The 21,660-nt window shown below is 44.6% G+C and overlaps 1 protein-coding gene across 3 annotated transcripts in view; it reads left to right on the top strand.

Moving 5' to 3' along the window:
• Positions 1-4,317: 4,317 nt before the first annotated feature.
• Positions 4,318-21,660, top strand: part of tln2a (talin 2a) — a 182,932-nt gene continuing 165,589 nt past the window's right edge. For all 3 annotated transcript variants that reach the window (XM_083759576.1, XM_083759577.1, XM_083759578.1), the window contains exon 1: positions 4,318-4,441. The gene's annotated coding sequence lies outside the window, so the exon portion shown is untranslated. The remainder of the gene's footprint in view (positions 4,442-21,660) is intronic.

Raw genomic sequence — 21,660 nt, forward strand, 5'->3', positions numbered from 1 at the left:
GTACCGTGTGTTGGCTTAGGGCTCCCACTTGGACTACCTCGAGTCTACTACAACAGAAATGAGATGGGAAACTTAAACATTATTTCCCATTAATTTATTTTAAATTTGACTTTAACATAGGCTATAGGACAAATACTTGTCCCATAAGGGCCATATATTAAGTTAAATGCCCTATATTGGAATTGATTTTGATTATATTTTTACATAAAGTTTTAACTGTCCACATAAATCTTGATCATTTTTCTGATTATTCTAACATCATTTACTTGTACACTTAATAATCGCATTGACACAGGGAAGTAAAACATGATTCAGGTGCACCCGTGGCAATGTGTGGCATTTAGGCAAACATCAAGAACGATCAATTACAGCATGCAGTATGCTGGCATGTTTATTTAACAATGCTGCTTGCCAAACCAGAAGCCTGAATACTGACAAGGAAACAAATAAAAGTAATCTTGAAACCTTGTGCATATAGGCCTACTTCTGTTTATATGTCAGGGAGTGTATTCTTCTTATAGGGTTCTGAACTTGTGATTGATGCAATAAGCCCAAAGATGACGTGGCTTCCACTTTCCAGTGAGTTTAATACAGCTAAGGGACAAATTTAAATCACTCATCATTGATGGGTCTCTAAACAAGGTAAAACGACTATTTCACATTTGATGCGCATCTGTCACTGTTTGTTGCAGAAAGATTTGGTACAGCATTTTGGTACTTTGCCTGGCTGTAATTGCCTTCAAAGATTAGTGGACAGGGCCTATATTTCATACAAAATCATGGAATAAATACAATATCCAAATTGGAATCGCATGTTGATGACCAGCACAGCACACCTCCCAAAAGCATGTTCTCTTCTGCTCACACGTTTTTTTTTTTCCCGTTATAGAAATGCTATTACTTGCTGCTGTTTCCTCAATCATGCCCTGCTGGATGCAAGTTGCAACTCGAAACTGACACAGCCCTGGGTAGGCAATACAGCCTAGGAAGACCTACACTAGTTGCTTTTATAAGGCTGTCCTGATGAAGGTCTAAACCAGAGGTTTTCAACTGGTGGAGCGTGGACCACTGGTGGTCTGTGAAGGTACTGCATGTGGTCCCTGACCATGCATTTAGTAATGTAGGAAATTGAAGATTTGTTTTTATCGACCACTACGTATAGGGCCCCTACTCCTCCTCCCAGCCCAAATCACACCTTGGAAAGCATGACTGTCTATTTCAAACAAAGTGTTTTTTGCCTGTCATAATTTGACCCCCCCAGTATCAGGATGTATTAGGATGTTGATATTCATTCATTAGACAACACTCTCCACTCACAGGTAGTACACCCCCCGCCCCCAGAGAGGACGTATAGGGTCTTAGTCCTACTCGTCCTCCCAGCCCAAATCACACCTTGGAAAGCATGAGTGTCTATTTCAAACAAAGTGTTTTTTGACTGGGGGGGGGGTCATATTTTGACAGCAGGAATTCCCCCCCCTCCCAGAGAGGACGTACAGGTACAGGGCCTATTAGACTTTATATATATCTATGGGTAATACTAGTCCCGTGCGAATATGGCTGCATTTAGCCACAAGGTGGCAGCATTTGTTGTTTTTCTATCTATGTTCAGTGACAGAACTATTATGGGGAATGCCATCAATCACACCAAACAGACATGCATAACAAGAATTATAAAAACATTTCGTCTCTGCATACATTTGCATCACTCTGGATTTAACTTCTTAGAAATGATTACACGCTTGTTTGCAACTTTGTTTATCAATTCAGTAAACCTTTTATGTCAGTGGTAAGCTCATCAAAGCTATCACAATTCACAACAGAAATCATCATTCATTCTCTGGTAAACCCAAAGAACCCTGGTGGCTGGTCCATATAATTTAACTCCAAAGAGACTGGAACCAAATGCATTTGGTTCCATTTGTACTCTCTTTAGAGTTAAAGGAACAGGTGTCCTTGGATTTAAAAAGGTTGACAATCATCGATTTATATAACATCGTGCCATTTTTATCCTTAATTTGTACTTCTGCTCAGCCAATCAAATCATCGCTATGGGGTGATCAGCCAATCAAATCGTCGCTAAAATTCACACAGACAGACAAAGCTGGGCATAGGAGGGGCTAATAAAGGACCCCCAGACACTTTTTAGGGATTAGGCCGGGGGATACATATACGTATGGGCCAGGCCATGGACCATTTAAAGTAATGTGCATCTCTGGAACCCCAATCTACTACTATTATAGTTTTTAAGGGGCACTATCCCCCTTCTATATTCAGCTATTAGTGTAGATTTTCATCATACACAAAATATATTAAATTCCCATTGACAATGAATGGACAATTTTACGTATAGTGTCTGAGCAAATAGGCATAGTGTCCCGAGACACTGCCAAAACATCTCCGGGGGTCCCGGCCAAAAACGTTGAGAACCCCTAAAACATGCAGTAATCCTGGTCTCTAAACTGCCTTTACAGACCCATAAGTGTCCATTTTGGACCCCATGGTGGTCCCCAAACCCACCACTGAGAACCACTGGTCTTAGCAGAGTGGACCCCAGGGGTCCCAACGAAGGCATCAGTGACGGTCGTCAAGTGTTCACATCAGAATGTCTGGAATTTTGCAAAGTGTGTGTGTGTGTGTGTGTGTGTGTGCGCGCACGCGCGCGCGTGTGCGTGTGTGTGTGTGTGTGTCTGAGCATGGCTTCTGAGCTTCACATTTCTCCCAAGTCTGCATGCCCTGACAACAAGGACTAAAAGGATCCATTTTACAGGGACACCCTGCCTTTCCTTTTATATTTAACCTGACCACCCACCGCCACCCACACCCTCAACGTCAAAAATAAACATTTTCCCACTTCCCACCCCTATAATTAAGTGAAAATGTTGAGATATTGGACTTATGAGCTTCAGATAGTAGGCTACTATACTCATACTGTGTCCAACGTAAATTACTATATACCTGACACCAGGTTCAGGAGGGAGACCACCTCCAACCAGTGCACATGCACATGCACTATAGTTATATTGTATTAATGTGCTTATTCAGACTTTCAAACTCTACATGTACCATACAGATTGGTTAAAATAACATATTCATTGATGTCCCATATTGTAGCTTTCTCACCACAGTGAACTTCAACTATACATGCATAAAGACCAGACCAGACCTGGTACCACAGCACCTCACACTTCAAATGCCCTAAAAACAAGGCAGGCTCCAGGCCAGATATCCCAAAACAAACTGGTCAGGCTACTACTTGGCCTTACTCCCAGAACCCACCTCACCCCCACTCATTGTGATAGGTTGGAATGCCTATTAGGGTTGACGACAGAGTACAGCAACTTGCAATTGGTCTACAAGATTCTCTACACACCGGTACCTTAAAAAGTCCACGATCACGACACCAGAGGGAGTTGCACAAACCACATTCAACCCAAATTCGGCTCAAACAAGAGGTTAATTTTTTTAGCTCCTATCCTATGCCACTAAAATGTCAAACGTCGAACCAACAGCCGTTAAGAAATGTGAATCCCTATAGACTCCTTCAAAACTGCTCTCAAAGAGCACTTACCGCAGTGGCTGCGATTCGAAACTGGCACCTGTAAAAAAGTCCCCCCCCCTCTATATTTCTATAGGCTACTATACTTTCCCTTTTTTTCTAACCGTGTAGTAGCCTATATGATTTCTTTCTTTCTTTCTTTCTTTCTTTCTTTCTTTCTTTTTTTGCATATAAGTGTATATTTGTGTTTAAATGTTCTGATGAATTGAAAATGGAGGACCGGAGGACCCTTATGCAAACAAGTCTTAGTGCTTTTTCTGGTTTTATCTTCTTAGCAGATTTTGTATTGACCTGTATTTCCCTGCAAACTGTTAATACATACAATACTGTTAAACATTTTCAATCAATCAATCAATCAATCAAACAAACAAACAAACAATCAAGTAATCAAGTTGTTTACTTATTTAAGCCTACTTATTCAATTATTTACTATTTCTTGCACTAATCTTTCTTTCTTTCTTTCTTTCTTTCTTTCTTTCTTTCTTTCTTTCTTTCTTTCTTTCTTTCTTTCTTTCTTTCTTTCTTTCTTTCTTTCAATTCTCCAGCTGTAGTCCCCGTGAATACCATGGAGATCCATAATGGACTACAACTGGCACCGAGTCCATCAATTATGACGCAGTTCCTCTTTTTCCCCTCTCGTAAGATTATCCACCGCCCCTCCCACGCACAGTACACACACATGCGACTCATGCACACACACAAACGCGCGCACACACACAGCAGCACCTCCTCTGCGCTGTGTGTTTGACCACTTGGAGATTGTCTTTAACCAGGAGGAGGATATCGTATAATTGTGGTTGTGAGAAGCTGGACTGGGCGCTGCATCTTCTAACGGGACTGGAGCGGTTTGCGATGAACCAGTGATCGAACCGGGACCGGACCGGGGTAAGGTTCACCCGTTTGTAATCCGATTTATTCTCATAATGTCCGCAGGTCGCTATCAAACACACCAGTCCTTTTTATTAGGCTATTATTTCAAGGACCCCCCCCTTGTAACTCTGACTGAGAGCGTACAACGGTACAAATGGTAATGGACCCATTTTGTACACGCTCAGCCTCAGAGTTACAGTCAGACCCAGTGTAAAGGGTCCATTTATAACACCCGCCCTGGCTCAAGAAACCCTGAGGGTTACAATATCGCTACGCGAAGTCGCGGATCCATGCTGGCTGCAACAAGCATGCATACATGCATGTCCCACCAGGTTTTGGAATAAACAGTGCATGTTGGTTTGGCCACAGCATGTGTATTCGTGCGTGCGTTCGTGCGTGTGCGTGCGTGTATGTGACAGCAGAAGCAGACAGCAGGGGTGTATTGAATGAACGGTCCATTTATCACAATCTGTCAGTCACTCGTTGAAAAGAAAACTAACGCGTCTTAAACAAAAACAGTCGTTTTTGGCTCAAACTCACTCGAGCGACTTAGATTTTTGTAAACGAACAGAGTATGGGATATGGCACTCGTGCACCCCCCCCCCCAATACATCCCACACCGGTGGGATGCATTTGTTAACATGCCTGTTGTGTGATGATCGTCTGCGTTGCTAAACATTTGCTTGTACTGTGTGCATGGGTGAGATTAAAATAAAAACATGACTGGAGCATTGTAAATGGCCTGAGACTGAGTGAGTGTGAGACTACACGGTGTTTTTTTTTAGACTGAGTGAGAAGGGTCGAAATTGAAACCCTCCGCCATGTCGAGCCTCAATTATACCCCGTCGTACCTCGTACGCCAGTCTGGTTCTTTTCGGCGAGCGACTCACTTGTCTTCAACAATTGAGTGCAACGTACGCGCGGCAGCTTATTTATTATTATCGCTACCATTCAACACATAACACTATTAAATGCAACTAGACTAAACTGTAATATTATGCCTACATTGTAACTAATACATACATTGTAGGTAATTACTTCCACATTGTAATTTGTAACTAAACTAATGGGTGCATGCCTTTTAATTAAATGGCTACTATCAGTGCATGCTTGATGCCACACCCCTTCCATAGACGCCCTCACACTGCCTTCCATTTGTCTAATTAATAACGGCCAGTTATTTGTTGTGTCTCTGACACATGAATTATAAGTACCCTACTATCGTATAGTAGTAGCCTATTCATTAAATTTCTTATGTTGAAAAATCTTTTGTTCTTTTTTAAATTTGAATTTAGCGGTAGTTCAATAAATCAGAATTTACTTCCAATATAATTATTCAATAATACATACTTTATATTTACACGCAAAGTTTGTGTCCGGGAGAATTGATGGCAATGTGCTGATCATTAATTTATTAATGTGAGGATAAATCACTGGCAAATTGTGTGTGTGTGTGTGTGTGTGTGTGTGGTCATATAAAGTAGTGGTTCTCAGATATCTTCATGTCAAGGATTAATATGTATCTGGCTGTGGATACCCATCTGCAATGTGACCCCCATACAAGATTTGTGTTGTTCAAGATTGTTTGAAAATAGCAGATCTACAAGCTCACAATGCATCACATCGCAACATGCTAGTGATGGGTTAAAGTGGTTGAACTGATTTCTGATGTTTTATTAACTCATTTTGCTGGGGACCCCCTGGAACCCCCCTCAAGATCCCACTGGTATAAGATGAGTGCGTGTGCGCACGTGCGTGCGAGTTTCATAGGTTAAACTAAATTGTGGAGAAGCCTAGAACCCATCTCCTGGCCTGACTGCTGAGGCCTTGGCTTGTCATCAGAAGATGCATGACTTGCTGCAGTCTGGGACTGTGTGCACTACCTCTTGAGTACAAATGCAACCGTGTGTGTGTCTCAACAGAGACTGACCACTTTCCTAATTGCTATTGCACATAAATGATGCCTTGGGCTACTTGACTTATCTGTACACATTTACCTTCTAATAATGCACATTTTGGAACAAATGCCCTCAGGCCTGGATTGACCACTTAACGTACCTGGCCCAATGAATGGATATATAAGTATATATATATATATTTGTTTTTAACCTACTACAGTTTTAGGGTTATTATGGTAATTATCAGAACATATTTTTCAGTAAAACTGGTGGTATTAGGGCTTGTTTGTTAAATTGTTTGTGTGTGCCTCGACGGAGTGTGCCGGTAGAGCATCTGCATGCTGGTTATTGGTGGGCCGGTCTGGGCCAAATGTCGGGGTCGAATTTTTGACCCAGTCCAGCCCTGCGTGAAATCCAATCCATTATGTAAATATGAGGTTTGTTTTCTGACAGATCCTCGTGCTTGCATTGTTCTCTTGCTGATTCACCTGTTTGGTAGTGTTGTTATGTAATCTCCAGCTTCACTTTAACAACTCGATCGCTAGTCTCTCAAGCCAATTATTCCACGCTCTCTGAATGCTACATAGTGTGTAACTACATCTCCTGAAAGCCCAGAATGGAAGCGGTCATCTGTTCGTCATTTCCCTTCATGAAAATAATATTTAAATATACCTTATAGATATTATTGAATTTCCATTTCGGTTTAATATGCAATATGGTGGGTACAGACTGGGTCAACTTGTGTCAATTTTGCTAAGTATAGAGGGTCTAAGTGGTGAACCGCCACAAGCTGTTGCCCACAGCAGCTCTGATAGTTTATTAAACCATAGCTTGACTGAAACCAAACAACAAACCGAGAGCATTTTCCATCCTATCACCATACAACAACGGTGACCTTTCTGGAAAAACGTGTTTATCCATCTATTATTATAATGGCCCAGAATGAACCTCTTTTCTCGCTGTCTCTCTCTTTCTCTAGCCTTTCTCCCTCTGTCTCTTTCTTTGTCTGTCTCTGTCTCTCAATATCTCTCTCTCCCTGTCTCTGTCTCTCTGTCCCTCCGTCTCACTGTCAAAGCTGCATGACTGACAAACATTGTTGTTTCTGGCAATTTCTGGTTGGCAACCTGGTTGGGTCTGGGAAATATGTCATTGAATATTGTAACGATATTGTGATATGAGACTAGACATGGGATTTTGGATATTGTATCATATGCCATAAGTATTATTTTCTGAAAAAAGTGAAATTGCCAATCTTCAAGGGCATGCAATGCAATGTGCTGTGAGCTTGTAGATTTGTTATCAAATACCTCAACAGCGAAAATAACCAAATATTGTGATTTGATCCGTCCACATGGCCCAGCCCCAGTTGCACATTCTGTCAATTTCATTGGTATTTGCGTTGGCCTATAATAGTCTGTCTTTCAAGTGACATGATGTTTGACGTTGCATATGGAGCTGCAGGAGGTGACATACTAAATCCAACACGGGTTGTGCTTATAACCACACCCCCGGGCAAGTTACGTTTACTGAGGTTAAGGTTAGGGTTAGGCTGTCAATCACAGCGACTGGCCAATCACAGTGCGTCCTTGCACAACCCGCGTTAGGCTTTGGTATGACGCCTGCAGGAGTGCTCCCATAGGGGAGGGGCTTGGAGCAGCCATGTATTTATTGCTCATAAAGACCTTGGAGGTCAACCACATCCGGTCATGCAGGAGTTAATCACCATTCACCAGAAGCACTGGGCTAATTTATCGATCTGGAACCTTTGTTCTACATTTAGAAAAAGCCTTGTGCTGTCACCAGCGGCTACAGGGAGAGGAAGTAATGAGCGAACCCCTACTGTCAGCATGGTTGCAGTGTGGCTTGTGAGTGGACCATGGGAAGGAAGTCAGCAGCAGAGCTGTGTCGTGTCCTCTAGGGCTAGGTGATATCACTTCAAATCAATATCATGATTATTTACAGCCTTAGTGAAAAAACCTACAAGCCCACAATGCATCACATTGTGAGCTTGTAAATTGGCTATTTTTGCATGCCACCATTGTATAACGTATACGTGGTTATTGGTTAATCAGACTAATTTTGTCGATTGGGGCCGAAAGGGTAGAGCAGCCGCCTGCGAAGCAGATGGTTCCAGATTCAATTCCTGGCCCCGCCAAGGGGTCGAGGTGTCCCTGAGGAATTTGAATATCATCTTCATAGCACTAGCATGCAGATTGACATGTGCAATGTTCAAATCCGTCATTGTTTTAACCCACATGAAGTGAACAGATCATTGTTATTGATTGTAAACAAAAGAAAAATCTATTTGAATTTGTTTCTGCGTCAATTTGTTCATATACGAAAAAATAATATACATCTCAAATATTCAATTAACCTACATGAGAAAGTCCTGTTCTCCCTTCATCCCTAACCAGCCAGGCAAGCACTGTATCTTCTCTATGGCAGGAGATGCAAGAAGGTGTGTCATTTTGACAGTCCAGTCTGAAGAGAGAGAGAGGGAGTCACTGCAGTGCTGATGCTTGTTCCTGCTAATTCTCGACTTGTGATTATTTCTCCCTGGCGTGTGTTACTTCTGCAGTATTTCCAGTTGGAAGCATTGTGCTGGGATGCAGGTGAAGTCACAGTGGGGTGTGAATGATGGGGGTGCGCACGCTTTTCCGACACACCAAAGGTCCGAAGCGCGGGGACATGCGATGCGAAAATGCGATGGTCCGACATGCGCTGCTCCCGTGCTTGCGGTTATGGTTAGGGTAGGGATTGAGGTTTCGGATCAATAGTATGTCGGAACTAAAGCCTGTACCCTGAATAATGATAGCAATGTGTCAACGCGATATGTTTGTGTCCAGAGCACAACTTGGATAAACAGCTTGATACTAGCCTCGGAAATCCAGACGTTTTTATTTCCAGGGAGGAAAAAAAAGTCTGGGTCCGAGACGAGTCCACTTCAATACGGCATAGAGTAGCGCAAATGTCAATCACTCTCTGCTGATTTCTGATCGTCTGCACCTTTGCTATATTGACGCACACACACACACACACACACTCTCTCTCTCTCTGTCGCTGTAGTATCTTGAATACTGAATACTCCACACAAGGTTACTGTGTCAATATGCGGGTTGTTTATTTAACACTGGGCAATACAGACATGTCTCATACACACCGCGCCAAGCTTAGATATAACTTCCTCCCCAAGAGGTGGTCGCTTCCTACTGACTGCTGGTATGCTTGTGCCACCTCTTGGCCAGGCCATGTAACAACAGTCTCTGCCATGCTCACAACATAACATCCCTTTCTCCTTAAATTGTCACTACTAAAGTCAACCAAAAACAAACAAATATAAAGTCTAAGCCAGTACTCAGCCTAGATAGAGTAAGACACAAAAACCAATAATAATAATAATAAGTTCTGTTCCTCCAGGTTCGATAGTGTGGGTAGACTACCACACTACCTAAAGGAGACATGGGCGCATTCTTGCCCATAAGCAATATCTCCTTTACCTGGCAAAGTCCTTCAAATGATCGGGTGGCCTCCTCTCTCTGTGAGAGCGCCTCAGCTCTCCTCCAGGCGCTCCATTCTCGCCTGCAGTCTCACCGGCCGGTGTCGCTGCCGACCCTTCCCCGTTCCTTGCCGCGCCGCCGATATCCTGGGGGGAATCCTCGTTCCCGCCCCCTGTCTCCACCGTGTAGCCGTCTTCCTCTGCCCCGGCTGCCGTTGCTGCTGCTGCTGGGTGATCGATCTCCTGTCTGCTGAACAGTTGATCCACGTGCCTCCGGACCACTCCGCTGTTGCCCAACAACACTTTGTACGACACTGGTCCTGTGATCTCCTGTACCAATCCTGGAATCCATTTAGGTCCATACCCAAAGTTCCTAGTATAGACTGTGTCTCCAATCTTGAAGTCACGAGCTGATGCATGCCTGTCATGATATGCCTTCTGACTAAGCTGCTTTGATTCCACTTTCTGCTTTAGGTCTGGGTGTATTAAATCCAGCGTGCATCTCAGTTTTCTGCCCATCATCATCTCTGCCGGAGACAACCCCGTCGTAGACTGGGGGGTAATGCGATAACTGAACATAGCCCTGTGGAGTCTTGTCTCCAACGTGTCACCTGAACTCTTTCTCATGAGGTCCTTCAAGATCTGCACCGCTCTCTCCGCTAGTCCATTCGATGACGGGTGGTAGGGAGCTGCTGTAACATGTGTGATTCCGTTCTTTGCCATAAACTGCTTACTTGCCTCACTGACAAAATATTGAGCATTATCCGAACAAATCATTTCCGGAAGGCCGTGAGTACTAAAACTGCTCCTCAGGCAATTTATGGTAGCTGCCGATGTGGCTGAACTCACCGGGTACACCTCCATCCACTTCGAGTGTGCATCTATTATTACAAGAAACATTTTTCCCATGAACGGTCCTGCATAATCCATGTGCAGCCTCCTCCAGGGTTTGTCCGGCCACTCCCAGGGGTGGAGAGGTGCACTCGCCGGAGCCTTTCTGTGTTCCTGACACGTGGTGCATGACTTGACCTTTCGCTCTATGTCCATGTCCATATTTGGCCACCACAGATAGCTTCTGGCCAAACTTTTCATCCGACTCATGCCTGGATGTGATTGATGCAGTTGCTCTAACATTGCTGTCCTGCCTTTCTGCGGAATGACAACCCGGGCCCCCCACAGTACACACCCATCCTGAACACTAAGCTCTTGTTGTCTCTGTCTATAGGGACTAAACTCAGCCCCCATGTCACCAGGCCAACCCTTCAGCAAGTACTCACGTACCCTTGCCAAAATGGGGTCTCTGCTCGTCCAGCCCTTGACCTGTGCACCAGTCATTAGGGGAAATTGTTCTTGTGTCAGCATCAACACTTGGTCCTCCGCGAGAGCTGCCTCTGGACATTCAGGTAACGGTAGGCGGCTGAGAGCATCAGCATTCCCATTATCCTTTCCCGCTCTGTATCTGATCTCGTATTCATACGCTCTCAGCGTCACTGCCCATCTCATAACCCTCGGCGAAGCCATCTGGGGCACCGCCTTCATCTCATTGAATAGACTTATCAATGGTTTGTGATCAGTGCAAATTTGAAATTTCCTTCCATACAGGTATTTATGAAAGCGTTTTACTCCAAATATCACAGCCAGCCCCTCTTTGTCCAACTGTGAATAATTCTTCTCTGCTGGATTCAGGGTGCGCGACACAAACCCAATGGGCTTTTCAGATCCATCCATCATGCGGTGAGCCAGTACCGCCCCTACACCATACGGCGAGGCATCACAGGCTAGTATTAACTCCTTGGTCTCATCATAGTGCACCAATACCCTGCTGGACTGTAACAGTTCTTTTGACTGCTCGAACACGGCTTCTTGTTCTGGTCCCCATGACCACGGTACCTCCTTTCTGAGCAGCTTGTGTAAAGGTGCTAACAACGTAGACAGATTGGGCAGGAACTTATTGTAGAAATTTAAGAGCCCTAGATATCCTTTCAGCTCCGTCACTGATGATGGTGTGGGTGCTTGCTGCACCGCTTTCACCTTCGCTGGCACTGGGTGAATGCCTGTGGTGTCCACTCGATGTCCTAGAAACGTTACTTCTCTCTCCAAGAACTGGCATTTGCTTCTCTTTAATCGTAGCCCCGCTTCCTTCAGACGCTGTAGCACCGAGTCTAGTATCCTCAGGTGCTCTCGGTCATTCTTTCCGGTTAGAATTATGTCATCCAAGTAAATTGAGACTTGAGGAATGCCCCTCAACACGCTCTCCATGGTCCTCTGAAAAATAGCTGGACTAGAACTCACCCCAAATGGTAATCTGGTGTACACAAAGAGCCCTTTGTGTGTATTTATTGTGACATATTTCCGAGATTCCTCATCTAACACTATCTGTTGATATGCATGACTCATATCCAACTTAGTGTATTTCTCTCCTTCTCCTAGGGTTGCAAACATGTCTTCCATCTTTGGAATGGGGTACTGTTGAAGTGATGAAACCTTATTTACAGTCAACTTATAGTCCCCACACAATCGAATTGTGGCATCTGGCTTCAACACCGGCACCACGGGTGCCGCCCACTCTGAGAAGGTCACTGGTTCTATTATTTTATCCTTCTGCAACCTATCTATTTCTGCCTCCACTTTTTGTCTCATTGCAAAAGGCACTGATCTGGGTTTGTAGAATCGGGGCTGGGCCTCACTGTCTACGTGTATCTTTGCCTTAAATCCCTGCAGCTTCCCCAGCTCCTCTTTGAATACTGTCTCATGTCTCATCAGTACGTCTTGTATTCTCACATTCTGTTCTGTTACTGCATTGACCCTTTGCCAATCCACCCCCAGTGCTTTTATCCACCCTCGCCCAACCAGGCTAGGCCCTGCTCCGTCGACTACTACCACTGGTAATGACTTTGTCCTGTCCTTGTACTCGACTTTCACATAAGCTGCTCCTACCACTGGTACTGGATGTCCACTGTACGTTTTCAAGTTGATTCTACACTGCTTCAACTTGGGTGGCCTGGCCTGCTTTCCCAAATTCTGAAATTCACCTGTTGACATTATTGTATAGCCACAGCCTGTGTCTACTTCATAAGTCACTGTTGCTCCATTCACCCTCAATTCCTGTCTCAGGGGTTCTTCTCGTGGAATGATTATCTCCTGTTCAATATTGTACACAGTTACTACATCCTCTGTACTATGTATGCTGTATACAGTGAAAACATCATCTTCCTCATTACTATCCTCCCTTTCCTCCTGAATGAAATGTGCCCTTTTCTCATATTTCCCTCTCTCTTCCTTTTTTTTCCACATGTTATGACTTTGAGCACTCACATTTTCACCTGCCTTTGACCTACAGGCTCTCCGAATGTGTCCAATTTTTCCACAATTATGACACTTTTCCTCCGCAAATCTACAGTCATTCGCCAAGTGGGAAGTTCCCCCACACCTGAAACACTTTCCATATTTGGCAGGCGGCTTCGGCCGGACATCCGCCACCTTGTTCACTGTTCCCTCCACAGCGCGACTCCATTTTGCACTTTCCCGCGCGCTGTTTAACTCCTTAATGTCCTTATTAGCTGCCTCCATTGCCTGCGCCTTCTTCAAAGCAGTGTCAAAAGTTAATCCATCCGGCTCCGAGAGTAGCCTCCGTTGAATACTGTCCTCGTTGATTCCACAAACCAAGCGATCTCTCAACATTACTTTGAGAGTCTCTCCAAAATTGCAGTCCTGCGCGAGCTTCCGTAGCTCCGCCACATACTCCACAACAGATTCTCCTTGCCTCCTGTCTCTGGAGTTAAACTTCCACCGCTGTACTATTTCACTCGGTTTCGGGTTGAAATGGTCCCTCAGCAGTCCCACCAACTCTTCATAGGACCGCTCTCCCGGGCGGGCAGGACTTAACAAGTTTCTCATCAACGTATATGTCTGTGCGCCCACACAGCTTAGCAAAACAGCCCGTTTCTTCTCAGCATTTGTCACGTCATTCGCTATGAAAAAATGATCCAGTATTTCACAATACTCCTCCCACGTCTGCACACTATTGTCGAAATGTGCCACCGATCCCACAGTTCCAGCCATCTTCACAGACACAACCGCCGGCCCCGAGCCGCTCGCCACCACAACACTGTCTTCGTACTCCTCCGATGACTGTGATGACATGTGTCCATCAAAAACAACGATAAACTGTGTTTGTACTCAACCAAACAATCTCCCGTCACCCGATAACTTCTTCCGATTTGTCCTCGTCGCCATATGTAGTATCTTGAATACTGAATACTCCACACAAGGTTACTGTGTCAATATGCGGGTTGTTTATTTAACACTGGGCAATACAGACATGTCTCATACACACCGCGCCAAGCTTAGATATAACTTCCTCCCCAAGAGGTGGTCGCTTCCTACTGACTGCTGGTATGCTTGTGCCACCTCTTGGCCAGGCCATGTAACAACAGTCTCTGCCATGCTCACAACATAACAGTCGCTCTAATTAATTAGTCTCATGTCGCGCAGCTGCGTCTAGATTCTCCCGGAAGCTGCCTATGCCATAGAAAGCATAGGTGGACCCCAGGCTAGCTTGATACTAACTTGAAGTTGATAAAAGATCATCTCTGCTGTCTGGCAGGCACTGAGTACACCACATTGGCACATTCGTTGCAGTTGATTTGAAATGATTGTCTGTTACAAGCAGCCTGGCGATAACTAAATCTTGAAGTACTCTTCACAGTGTCCAAGTCGCCTGGAATTCACTCTTATTCACACACTTATGCACACCTACTGTATTCAGGATTAATTCCATACATAAAGGCTAAGGTCCACACTGCTTCTTGTATTGTGCTTTCAAAGGCTATATGGTTCTATGAACAACCACCACCTACTACTAAGAACTAGTGTATTGTTGCCAGTCTACAACTTTTGAAATACAATGTTCAACCTGAAAAGACTTCTCCTTCCATGATTGCAGGAATTTACACTATTTTACAGATGATTTAAATCAACTCGATACATTTGTTGATACATTTCTCCTGACTATTATTAGCCAAATAATTAGTTTAGTGGAGGATCATATTGTTATGTTGAACAGGTGGTAGAATAGCAGCGTGTGGACTGCACATTAAAGTATCCACTGTTGTAATCCTCCTACCCTGCAGTATTTCACTCTGCATTCTGGTTCAATTCCAGCATCCATGACCATGTGTCCAATGTGTACCACTGCCTCACACACGTTTCTATTTTCAGCAGATCCCTGGTGAAAAGCAGCACTTGTCAGAAGTTTTGATAACTTTATAAAACTGGTTTATAGGTCAGGGAGATCACGGTCTACATCACAAATCATCTGTTTCAAATGTGATTTCAGCATTTACAAAAACATTCTGACACAGACCTAAATCTCGGATGAAACGGGGAGGGAAAAACCGCATGCATTATTCATGGTCCCGAATGATCCAATTCCACTGAAAGCTACCGATGGACCCGACTGGATCCACCACAAGCAGATGGCATAATGGAATTCACTAGACACCACACTGTTAAATAACTGCATTCCTCTTTGGAATCAAATGTTTATTTTTGAGTGGTGCAGCCACTCCAAGGAACAGCAATTTGTGTCTGTTCCTATGTCTGTCTGTCTGTCTAGCGTACCAACAGGTGACAAAGTGGCGCAGTTGAGCTTCACACTGTGCACAGGTGCATGATGGGATTTGAGTTTTTAGTAAGGAACAGCAATGTGTGTCCCTATGTCTCTCTGTTTAGTGTACCAACAGGTGTCAAAGTGGCACTGTTGAACTTCACACTGTGCACAGGTGCACGATGAGAGGCAGTACAGTACAGTACAGAGTACATAGTCCGACAGTCAATATTCCGACATGACAACCAATAGTCCAACATGCCAATAGTCTGACATGCGTACTAACTACTAAGAGTCCGACAGCCATTAGTCCGGCACCCAAATGGTTCGACATGCCAATAGTTCGACGTGACTGCTCGCCTAGTATTCATAAGGTCCACACACACACTGCACTTGGACAACTGGGCATCTAGGGACATGTGGCTACCTGGATAACTCTGCACAGAACAAGGCCACACACACACACACACACACACACACACACACAGCACCACTCAGGTCACACAAGTCTGATTTGTTTTGGTAAATGAATGCCATACTTCGTTAGAGTGTCGCACAAAAGTGGCAGAAATAGCTGATCAAGATAGGCTATTTCTCTACTTTTTATCTATTTTGAAAGTGAAAGGGCTTTATTGTGTCTTAATATTGAACCATCATGGGTTACTAAATATTAATAACCACCACATTGGCTGAATTGGAACACTGTTCTTCTGTGCATTTCCTGAAAAGCAACAGTTTGGGAAATACAAGGTGACCTGTGGCGACAGCGACAATATGCTTCAAACTCAGACTTCCAGCCCACAGTTCTTAACATTAAGAAATGAAATTTAAATGAAATTAATGACTGAATTAAATAGCCGAGGTGTATGTGTGGTTAAAGATCAATTATAGAGTGGGCTGCTTTGCTATTTTGAAAGACTAAAAGTGAAAAGTGAAAGTTAAACATAATGTACTAGGCTTGATAGTTAATTAGTACAATAGTGAGACTGCGAGAGGGAGACGAGATAATCAAAAATAAGCTTTTACAGAAAGATCAAAGAGAAACAAATGGCTTACCTACAGTAATTATCGTTTGTATAAAAACACCAGATTAGTTATTCGTAACTGCTTTGCAGAGAAACATTTGTCATAACTGAGGTCTTTCATTAACATAGACACTAGTACGGTCTGTTATGTTGTCTTGTTGCTAGGCTATGGTGTGTGTGTGTGTATGGTAATTGACATGCTGTACCCTACGTCTTAATGGTGTTTAGTTAAAACAGTGTACATCATAGTAGAGGTGTCAGCGCTTTTCCATACTGACCTGACAATTTAAAAGATAACAAAACATAGAACTGAAAAGTATTTTTTTTGATAGATGCCACTTATACCATGAAGATATCCTGGTTACTTGTTTGTTCATGTTTTGTCCTAGGCCGGCCGGTTGGCCATGCAGACTGTTTTTGGTAGGCAACCCGGCCAGGCAGTGGAGACCTGCGTTCCCCAAAGTGTTTAGATTTGTTTTATGGTTGAACACAAATGTTAAGGATGTTATCCAGACTCGGAGCCGGTGCTAGCCGACAACGGTGGGTTGGGGGTTGGGGGGGGGGAGGGGGGAGTACAGGGGGCTGTCACATCATTGTTTAACATTATTTATTTTTACTGATGGAAGCTGATCAATCCCTCCTGGTACACACAGTGACAAGTGACAATACCACTCGTAACACACTGAGGAAGGCTTGACACAGAAATTACCAGAAGGTTTGTGTTTTTTAACTGGCAGTCTTGACTGAGGGAGGGGGCTAGCCTAGATTGTCAGGTTGAGGGGGCATGACCCCTGTGACGCTGGGTCTGTCCAGAGTCCAGACTATGATGGCATGTTGTTTGGACCGATGGCGATGCTATGTTTGATGTGTACCTGTTATACTAGTGTCTTTGAACTTTCGTTGCACTCTATTTACATGACCATTTACCCTGTTGTTTGTTGACTAAGGTTCATGAATCACTTTCTCTGATCTCACCCGTGTAAGTCGCTCTGGATGGTAGTAGTGTCTGCTAAATGCCTAAATAGTAAATTATCAAATTTAAAACGCATGTGGAACTAGAAAAAATTCCCCTCGCGGCACAGGTCTCCACCAGGCCAGGTCAGGTTGTGGCCTCCTGGTGGCGCTATAATAGTCCAATGTGAAAAGGGTAACATTTGTTCTTACACCCTTGATTGCAATTGGATGATTTGAGGCATTTTGTGCAAAAAATGTGTTTTGTAAAAACCCACCTGTTGGTGTCGCTATAACAGGCCAATGTGAAAAGGGTTGGATATATTCTTCCATTATGTATCTCTATTATATTTAGTTAATTTAGGGCTTTTATGCCTTTTATTATTGATAGGCCATTAGGTTGATGGGAGATGGGGAGTGACACGCAGCAAAGGTCGTCGGGTTCGGGATTCGAACCTCCACTCAATTTTCCTGGGTTGTTCCTGCGCCGATCCACTTGGATGCATTTTATTTCATGACAAAAATAGTGCATTTTAGAGAGAAGCTGGGGAACTGAGACGCTTCCCAGCTTGAGAATAGACTTTTTCCTAGGTCTAGCAAGCTTTGTTTCACGACAGTGGGACGTTTTTGCTATAGAGCAGCGGAGGCGTGCCCCACAGGGCGTCGGTGAGAGACTCGCTGACGAACTGGACATGGGCTACACATAGGCCTACAAGATTAACCCCCAACAGCGATGATAATCAACCTGACATACAGTACACACACTGCATGGGTTCAGTAAATGGACCGAAACAGAAATATCTCATAACTCTTTTTTTGCTGCTAGCTGTTAGCATAAATGTAGTTCAGCTGTGTCAACGCTGCGTCCACTTTAACAGGATCTGTTTCCTCCCCCCTGCAGCCCCATGCAAACACTCACTGTAACTATTTGCGATCATTAGCATCAGTGCACACTGATGTCGGGAGCGATGCGGTACAAAGTCACAAATTACATCCGAACTTTGGATGGCAGAAGATCACCAAGGACAGCGATCCTAGATTCTGACCAATGGAGGTTTGAAAATCCTGCTTTGAATTGAGGTAAATGGAGAGCAGTTGTAATTCTTTCTCTACCAGGTCCATATATATACTGTACGTCCCGCTCAGCTATGGGACGTTAGCCCCAGGTTGGGTACTGCCACACGGGAGCGGAAACCCGTTTTGCGCTGCCGACAGTCTCGGCTGTCGGCTGCCGAAAAACCGGGGTTTTAGACAGCTGGTGGATGGAGAAAATGCTCCACTTCCGCCGACGACTTGCGCGACGGCCAGCTTACATCTGACGCTCTCCTCCGCGGCAGATGTAAGCTGCCGACAAGCATAAAAATGAAGTGTGTCACCCGGCAGTGATAGGCACTAGCCAATGGAACAGATGCAGCCTGCAGCCCATCCACTGGGCGGTTATTCACTTGTAGTTTTCTTCTTTCACGGAGTCAAACGCCCCCTGGGAGGGAATTGTGAAGCCATGTCGCGGGATACAGGGAGATATCTGGGCAGTGGGCACCTCGAAGTAACATTCTGTCCAAATTATTAACAAAACATTGAAAAATCGTCTGAAGAAATGTAAAGCAGTGGTTCTCATGTTTGCTTCAGATCACCCCTGTAATCTTTTCATCCATGGCACCCCTGGCTGAATTACATTGTCATTTACTTTAACCCTGATCCTTGATGACATTGAAAATAACTTTATACTTTATTCTTCAGCCTCCACAGCCCTTCTCATCATCATTATCATCATCCTTCTCCGTGGTGGTCTAGTGGTTAGGGTTCGGCGCTCTCACCGCCGCGGCCCGGGTTTGATTCCCGGTCAGGGAACACTGTTTTATGATGAATTCCTGTTCTGTTCTTTAACTATATAGAAGTGTCTATTTGTACTCTAAATGTTTTGATGAATTGAACAATGTTTAATTGGGTCGTCCACTCACAGTTAACAGTCTTTGTATTGAGTTTGTGCTTGAAATGTATTGTAATTCTGCAAACTGTTAATAAATATTTAAATCAATCAAAAATCTCCTTCTCCTTCTCACCGCCGGGTGACACACTTCATTTTTATGCTTGTCGGCAGCTTACATCTGATACGGAGGAGAGCGTCAGATGTAAGCTGGCCGTCGCGCAAGTCGTCAGCGAAAACAAAACTAGTGTAGCCTCGGCCGGGAGGCGAACCCGGGTTGAACGGGTTCCCCGTTCCAAAGGCACGTACGTTAACCAGTCGACTAGAGAGTCATGACTCGATAGCCAAGTAGCAATGCAACACCGTATAGCCTACACTAGAATGCGCCTTTGTCTGTGTCAACATCTTGTCACTCAATTGTCACTCTCACGCCCACTTCGCCAACCAAGAAATAGAGGACTACAGGCCATTAAATAGGATTCCGTGTGCGTCTCCTCTCGGAACCGCCCAAAGCCCCGGAAGAAGTCAAAGTGTCGGCAGCCGACAACCGAAACTGTCGGCTGCGCAAAATCTTTTTCGGCTTAGGTGTGGAAGGAGCCGTTGAGCCCCAGAGCAGCTGTTAACGTTGATCCGGATGCTATGCATCGCCTCCGTCACCACTATGGGACGTTACAGGTAACCTTATACACCGAGTATACTTGGGGGTTACGTACTGAATATATGTGCCTAGCAAATAACGTACCATAGCTGGGGGGGATGTGTGTGTGTGTGTGTGTGTGTGTGTGTGTCGCGATGCGCGCGCTCTTGGCTGAAACTTGCGTCTCTTAAAAAGAGAAAGCAGAAATCCACCCGCAAGGCCATATGTGATGTTGTTGCTGCTGATGCAGTTTGAATAGTGCTATATAAGGGAAAAGCATTCTTTGTTTATTAGTGATGGAAGACTGCATGGGCTGCCGCTGGCAGCCAGCTCTCTCTCTCTCTCTGCGGTAGAAACACGGGCGAGCAAAGAGATGGATGAAAGACTTACCCAACAGTGACCCCCTGTAAACATTTCTATTGTTTACAGCAGTGGTTCTCCAATTGGGGCGATTGAGGGGGGTTCCAGGTGGTCTCCAATTGAACAAGTTGATAGTACAGCATCAAAATCAGTTGAACCACTTTAACCCTGCTGTGTTACATCGGCACTTTTCAAATAACCGATTTACATTCTCACACATCTGCTATTTTCAACAAATCTTGTTTTTTTTTAGTGGTGCAACCACTCCAAGGAACAGCAATGTCCCTATGAGTCTGGGTCTGCACACAACTTACAGTGAAATGTTCTTTTATTTGTGCTCGATAAAGGTGAAGTAGTGAGAATATAGCCATTTGGAGAAACACGATGTGGCCTCCGCCGCCACCATGACAGACTTGTTGTGTGTGGTGGTGCTCATCTCCGCTGTGCGCCACCACACAGGCACACACGTCTCTCCCTCCTCTCCTCCCTTTCTCTCCCTCCTCTCCTCCCTCAGTCTCTCTCTAGCCGAGACGAACTGAGTATCTCACCATGCAGTAACGATAACTGAGTTACTGAATTTAAAAAAATCACACCCGTGTGAACTGAGTGGTGCAACTCCCCCCCCCCCCCCCCCCTCTCTCTCATATTAGCAGGCAACAGTGCAGCACTATCCCTCTCTCTGTTTCTGGCACAACAGCGCCCCTACTGGTACTCATAGTCATATACTGGTGCTCATTAACACATACAGGGTAGTCACATAGGTGAACCAACACATAGGTGAACACGGACATTGCTCTTCCTTGAAGTGGTTGCACCACTCAAAGAATTTTGCATTACAGTACTAGTGACTGCTGAAAAATAACGCTGTTACACTAACACGGTGCCAACACTGTTATAAAGTGTGTTGTGCTGCTGTGCAGCATGTGTCCCTGGTCCCCAGAGGGGGGGCATTACGTGTCTCTGGCCCGGTGGGGCACATTAACCGTGAATACACTTGTCTCAACCGGTGGCGACGAGCTCACTTTTCATTGGAATAGCTTGCTTGGCCACGGGGCTAAAACTGTCTGAGGAGGACTCTACTTTAACATCTTAAACGAGACCATCTGGTTGTGGAAAATCCACTACAGTAAGCCATTAACAAGGCTTAGCGTTTTATTGGATGGCCGATCGTTCCTTTGGGTGGCGGCTCGTCTTGGCAGAGACCGGAATAGTGGGAGTCGGTGCTTAAAAACATTTTTTATTAGTTAACAATGCTCTGACCGAGTTGCCAGTGTTGTTTTTATGATCGGCTATTTTGCCGTTATGTTGTGGAGGAGAATGATTGGCTCTTAA

This window comes from Protomyctophum parallelum, assembly GCF_964188405.1.
Source record: "Protomyctophum parallelum genome assembly, chromosome: 2".
Lineage (NCBI taxonomy): Eukaryota > Metazoa > Chordata > Actinopteri > Myctophiformes > Myctophidae > Protomyctophum > Protomyctophum parallelum.